The 6,692-nt window shown below is 39.0% G+C and overlaps 1 long non-coding RNA gene across 1 annotated transcript; it reads left to right on the forward strand.

The window, feature by feature from the left end:
- The first annotated feature begins 458 nt into the window (after positions 1–458).
- Positions 459–5,979, forward strand: LOC140837446 (uncharacterized). Its single transcript, XR_012119332.1, has 2 exons — positions 459–4,245; positions 4,384–5,979. It is a non-coding gene; the product is annotated as an uncharacterized lncRNA (long non-coding RNA).
- The last annotated feature ends 713 nt before the right edge of the window (positions 5,980–6,692 follow it).

A 6,692-nucleotide genomic window follows, 5' to 3' on the forward strand; every position in this document is an offset into this window, starting at 1 on the left:
TATAAACCAAATTCAGGTTGTCGTCTCCATATCCATGGAATACCAAATTACATAAAGAATAGACATAAAGTCTTGCCATCAATCCAATGTTTTGAAAGTGGTTTTTTAATACTGTGAGAATATTTAACCAAGTATTCATTGGTTTTATGAAAACCTCTGGCAAAATTTTTGCTGATGGACCAAAAAATTTTCATCATGTTAATAACCAATTACGAACTTGGTAATGGAAAACATTTTCATAGATTTTTAAAAACAATGTATGTTTTCGTTTTTTGTTTTCATAAAATAGATTTTATTAAAACTCTCAATATAATCTCAAAAATTAAATTTAAAATTCATTTGATGATTTTGGGAATAAAACTATTTTTATACTAATGGGCATATACTCCATTCTTCAATAAATATAATCTTTTTTATAATAAATTTTGAGAAGTTATAACTTCATTTCTGATTTTTTTCTCTCCAGCGTCTGGTTCTCAAGCGTTTTGGTGAGGGTTGATCTCTGCGTTCGGCAGTTTCATCTTCGTTTGCGGGAGTAGAATATAATGGATCCTAAAGTAATTGCTAAGATGGTTCAAAATCTCAAGCTTTCTCAAGGTAACCAATCGACCCACGTTACGCTCACGCCAGATCAGGAGTTCTTGGGGAAGAAAAGGCTTGAGACTTGCCTCGTCGGTAAAGTCTTCTCGTCAAAAGCAGTGAATCGTGACACTTTTCGATCCAATATGCATAGGATTTACAAGCCATTAAAGCAATCGATATTGAGATGGTGGGGGAAAATCTTTTCTTGTTGAATTTCAAAGCACAATCCGATTTCAAGAGAGCTCTGCTGGAAGGCCCTTGGAATTTTTTCAAAGATCTCGTGATTTTTGTGGAGACGAAAGGGTTGCAAAATCCAAACGACATCTCCTTCCATGAGGTACCTATTTGGGTTCAGATTCACGATCTACCTCTGGCTTTTATGCAATCAGATATACTGAGGAAGTTGGGGGAAACAATGGGGAAAGTCTTAGAAGTTGAGGGTGGAGATAGTGGCTACTGTCCAGGCAGATTTGCTAGGATATGCATTGTTAAAAATATTGACACTCCGTTGATTAAAGGGATCTGGGTCAGTCTTGCTGAATTGAAGGAAGAGACATGCATTATCCTGTTATATGAAAAGTTGCCTAATTTTTGTTTTGCTTGTGGTTGTTTGGGTCACTGTGTGAGAGTCTGTGATAATGTAGCTGTGGACAAAATATCCTTACAATATGGTAACTGGATGAGAGCACCTCCGATGGGTATTAATCGAAGTAATAGCAACTCCAGGGGACGCAACTCTGATTCTAGAGTTCCCTTGGGGGAGAATGACGCTACTGAATCACCTCAGGGCTCGGGACAAGGCGTACACAATCCTTTGTTGGAAAATGTTCAGTTGATACCTAATGAGGTGAAAATCTGTCTTGATGAGAAGGAGAAGATGGTGGAGCTGTATTTACTTAAAGATGCATCGTCTGGGAATGACTGCTTACATAAATGCACTGAAGCTCTCGGGGAAACACTATAATTCTTCCTGAGATGGCAACTAGTATGGAGGTTGTGGTTCTCAAAGAAGATATTGAGGGGGATGGTGGTAAGAAAACCAAGGGTATCAGGAAATGGAAAAGGTTGGCACGTGGGATGTTGCCATGTAAATCCAGATAGTGCAGTGGAGTTGCCAATTTTGGAGGATGGGAAGAGAAACAGAGATTTTCCAGAGATATATGGAGAAGGTAATAAGAAACTTAAAGGTTTTCTTGGGAACACCAAATTGGTTGAGATGGATTCGGCGGTGGCTGCTTGGCAGCCCCGCCGATAATTATGAACTGCTTCGTGTGGAATGCTCGTGGGCTCGGGAACCCAAGGGCATTCCGAGAACTCAGGCGATTGATCGCCAAAAGTAACCCATCAGTATTGTTCATCTGTGAGACCAAGTTGATTAAGTCTCAATATGTGTTGTGGAGGAATGTGTTTAATTTTAAAGGTATTTTCTCAGTAGACTGTGTGGGAAGAAGTGGTGGTCTTGTTTTACTCTGGAAGGAACCATATGAAATCAATATATGCTTTTACTCGATTGGTCATATTGATTGTATAGTTAAGATTGATTAGTTGGAATGGAGATTCACTGGGTTTTATGGCAACCCAAAGATATCTGATAGAAATCTCTCCTGGCAATTTCTTTGGCGGTTGCATAGTATTCCAGAATTGAAGTTGCTTCCCTGGCTAGTGGGGGGAGATTTCAATGAAATCTTGTCTGAAAGTGAGAAAGTAGGGGGTTGTTCGCGGCCGTTGCAACAGATGAGGGATTTTAGAAATACGATTTCTGATTATAAGCTATGTGACTTGAGAGTGATTGGTGATCCATTTACATGGTGTAATCGCAGGAAGAACAAAGAAATTATTTTCGAGCATTTGGATAGATTCCTCTGTAATGCTGATTGGTTAGCGTTGTATCCGTCAGCTACGGTGTCTCACTTGGAGTTTTTCAACTCCGACCATAGACTCATCTCTGTTTCAGTGGATACGAGTGGTGAGACGACTGTTAGTAAGGGGCCTAAAAGATTCTTATTTGAACATAAATGGTTGGCGGAGGATGATTTCGGTAGGGTTATGGATCAGTGGAGGACCAATGATCATTTAGGTGATTTACCTAGAAAATTATCTTCTTTTAGTTGCTCGCTGCGTGCCTGGGTTGGGTTTCAGTTCTCTAACATTCCCAGACAGATTGAAGCTTTTCAGTAAAGAACTTAATGAGCTGATTCAACCTCACAAAGCAAATTTAAATGTTGGTCGTATTTCTCATCTGGGGCACTTTATTGAAAAACTAGTATTGCAGGAAGAAGCTCATTGGAAGCAGCGATCTAGAGCCAATTGGTTGAAGTACGGAGACGGAAATACTAAGTTTTTTCATTCAGTGGCTTCGGAGAGAAAACGTATTAATCATATTAAAGGGATCTTTAACGAGAATGGCACATGGTGTGTTGATAATAATGATATTGCAGGTATCATCTTGAAGTATTTTGCGAATCTCTTCGAGTCCTCTAAGCCGTTTGATTTGGAGATCCAACTTGCACTTCAGAGTGTTACTCTGAAGGTGGATGAGGAAATGAATAGCTTTCTTACTGCTCCGTTTACAGATCAGGAAATTCGCCGAGCCCTGTTTGAGATGCATCCTTCAAAGACACCGGGGCCAGATGGTTTTACAGCTCTATTCTTTCAAAAACATCGGTCCATAGTTGGGAAAGATGTAGTGAGGGCAGTTCTTAAAATTCTGATTGATAAAGGAAATTTTAAGGGCTGGAACGAAACTGTCATCACTTTAATCGCAAAAGTCCCAGATCCAAAATCACCAAAAGATTTGCGACCTATCAACTTGTGTAATACTTTCTATAAAAATATTGCTCGAGCGATTACAAATCGGTTGAGGCCAATTCTTACCAAGGTTATAGACCATCACCAAAGTGCTTTTTTACCAGGTCGCCTCATCACAAATAATGTTATTATTGGGTTTGAATGTATGCACTGGATACGCAAGAATAAGGTTAACAAAGCAGGCTATGGAGCTCTTAAATTGGATATGAGCAAAGCTTATGACCGTATCGAGTGGGAGTTTTTGAAATCTATCATGTCTAGACTGGGTTTTCATAGGGATTTTGTGGATCTTATCTTCAGATGCATTTCTACAGTCTCTTATTCTATCCATGTCAACCAGTCCATCTATGGTATTATCAGTCCTCAACGGGGTTTGCGCCAGGGTGATCCTCTATCTCCGTACCTGTTTGCCATCTGTGCACAAGGACTATCGAACTATTCTGATTAAAGTTGAGAACGACAAAAGATTTAAGGGAGTAAAGATTTCCTCCAATTCCCCCTCAATTTCTCACTTATTTTTTGCAGATGATAGTCTTAATTTCTTTCGGGCGGTGGAATCGGAATGCATCCAAATTAAAAGGTGCTTATGTATGAAAATGCTTCTGGTCAGCTCCTCAATTATGAGAAATCGGGTATGTCTTTCAGCCCAAGCATGTTTCCAGGTACTGTTAATGTCATAAAGAATATTTTTTCAATTGCAGTAGTTAAGGGGCACGAGATTTACTTGGGCTTACCAACTTTCTCTATCCGGAGTAATCGCATACAATTTGCAAGGTTGAGGGAAAGGATGTTCAATAAGATCAATGGATGGATAGGTACATTATTTTCAGCAGGTGGCAAGGAAACTCTTATCAAGTCAGTACTTCAAGCCATTCCTACTTACACAATGTCATGTTTTAAGTTACCTATATCCCTATGTACTGAGATGGAGCAGTTGTGTGCTAACTTCTGTTGGAATTCTAAATCATCTAATGGTGGACTTCACTGGTCTAGGTGGGGAAATTTATGCATACCTAAGCAGATGGGTGGAATGGGGTTTCGTAGTATCAGTGACTTTAATAGAGCACTTCTTGCAAAGCAGGCTTGGAGATTACTCCAATATCCTTCCTCACTCATGGCTTGAGTTTTGAAATCTCGATACTTCAATGATGTGGACATTTTAGACGCCCAGCTGGGTTGCAGCCCTTCTTATATTTGGAGATCCATTCTTTGGGGAAGGGACTTAATTAAAGATGGAATAATGTGGCGAGTTGGTAATGGGAATCAGATTAAATCTTTATCAAATAGATGGATACCTGGATAGGCCAATGGTAGAATTTCGCGCTGTGATTCAGGTGTTGATAGGTTGGTTAGAGATTTTATCACACCTGATCGCCATTGGAAAGAAGATGTTATTCGAGAGTGTTTTCCACCTTTTGAGGCTGAGCACATTATCGACATTCCATTGAGTAGAAATGTATCAGAGGACACTCGGTTCTGGAGATGGGGTGCTCATGGCAGGTATACAATTAGATCGGGGTACCTCTTTCAGACGGGATACTATAATCCTACTGCATCTCAGTCCGTGAGGCGATGGGATCTTTGGTGGAACGGTATCTGGAATTTAAATGTTCCACAGAAGGTACGGATCTTCTTTTGGCGAGCGTGCAATGATTTTTTTTTCCATCCGACCTGAATCCTGCTAGGAGGCACATTAAGTCCAATGGGTCGTGCTCTTTCTGTGGCGGCTCTAAAGCCTCGATTGCTCATTGCCTCCTATTCTGCCCAAAAGCCCGAGTGGCGTGGAAAGGTTCTCAATTTTGGCGTCTCCTTAAAAATTGTGCTTGTATGAACTTCTTATCATGTAGTTCTTTTCTGAAGGAGAATCTTCCTTTAGTCGAATTTGAATTGTTTGTTATGAATGCATGGGCTATTTGGAAGGATATATGTAATATGAAGCACAATACTAAACCAACTGATTCTATTATATCTATTGAGTGGGTGGCTGCTTTTATGAATGAATTCAAGTGAGCTCGCATGGTGTTCGGGGAGCAATCTCTTACAAATATTGAGGAGAGTGCGAAGAGGTGGACTAAACCGCCTTTGGCTCATTACCGACTAGATGTGGATGCTGGATTTCGAGATGATTTGGGAAGATATAGCACTGGTGCAGTGATAAGAGACCATTATGGACATATTGTTGCGGCCACTGCTTGTGGTATTCGCAATCCAGGTACGGTTCTAGCTGCGGAGATTAAAGCAATTCATAGTGGTATTTTGTTGGCATTAAGGATGAAGATTTCAAATGTGAGGGTTTGTTCGGATTCCATCATCGCCGTTTGGATGATTTCAGACCCCTCAGAGTTTTTGAATACGGATGGTTCTTTGCTGTGTGACATTTTGAAATTCCTTAAATCAGGTCAAGTCCTTCAAATTAATCATGTATATAGATCTGCAAACAAGGTGGCTTATAGTCTAACACAATATGCCATTAATCATCCATCTATTAGTTACTGGTTTGAGAGTTTGTACCCATCATGGTTGATGGATGTAGCTAACTTTGATTTATGTGAATGATTATGTGGTTTCCTTTAAAAAAAAAAAACTTCATTTCTGTTGAATATTACTTTAAAAGTGAGCTATTTCAAAACTTTTGGTTGATAATAGAATATTTTCATAAAATCCTCTTTGTTTATGAGAACCATATATATATATATATATATTTGATGTATTGATTAATATATTTCCATGATAGTTCATAGATTTTTTCCCATTGGATATATTTTTTTCTATAAGAAAAATTAAATCTCGATATTTTGTCTCTATATATAGAGCTGAATTGGGAGTGAAGAAGTGTTTGGAATTTGTGGAGGGGGGGGGGGGGGGGGGGGGTGGAGGGCGTTTGAATCAACACTTAACAGTTTTCACAACTTCTTCGAACAATGAGTCAGTTCAGTGATAAGTTGAATTCAGAAATCTTGTTTGTCGATATCAATCAGTTAACTAATAAAAGTGCAGAAATAAACTGAATGACATATATGATAAAAATTGAAATTAGGGGACACAAGATTTGTGGACGTTCGGAGATTTCAAACATTCCTATGTCACCCATTCTATCTCGAAGATAGGATATTTACTAAAAGACTTTGATCTATACCCTGATTTGTACAAACCCACTTCAGTTTTGGACTTAACAATGCCAAACTGAAATCTTAATTTCAATACAGTTTATCAGTACTCAACTGATACGTAACTACTTAGCACAATTGATCTTACAAGATCAAATAATACACAAGTGAATGTTGTTAGAGTAGGTGCCTGTC

The sequence above is a fragment of the Primulina eburnea genome, chromosome 7 (assembly GCF_022965805.1).
Source record: "Primulina eburnea isolate SZY01 chromosome 7, ASM2296580v1, whole genome shotgun sequence".
NCBI lineage: Eukaryota > Viridiplantae > Streptophyta > Magnoliopsida > Lamiales > Gesneriaceae > Primulina > Primulina eburnea.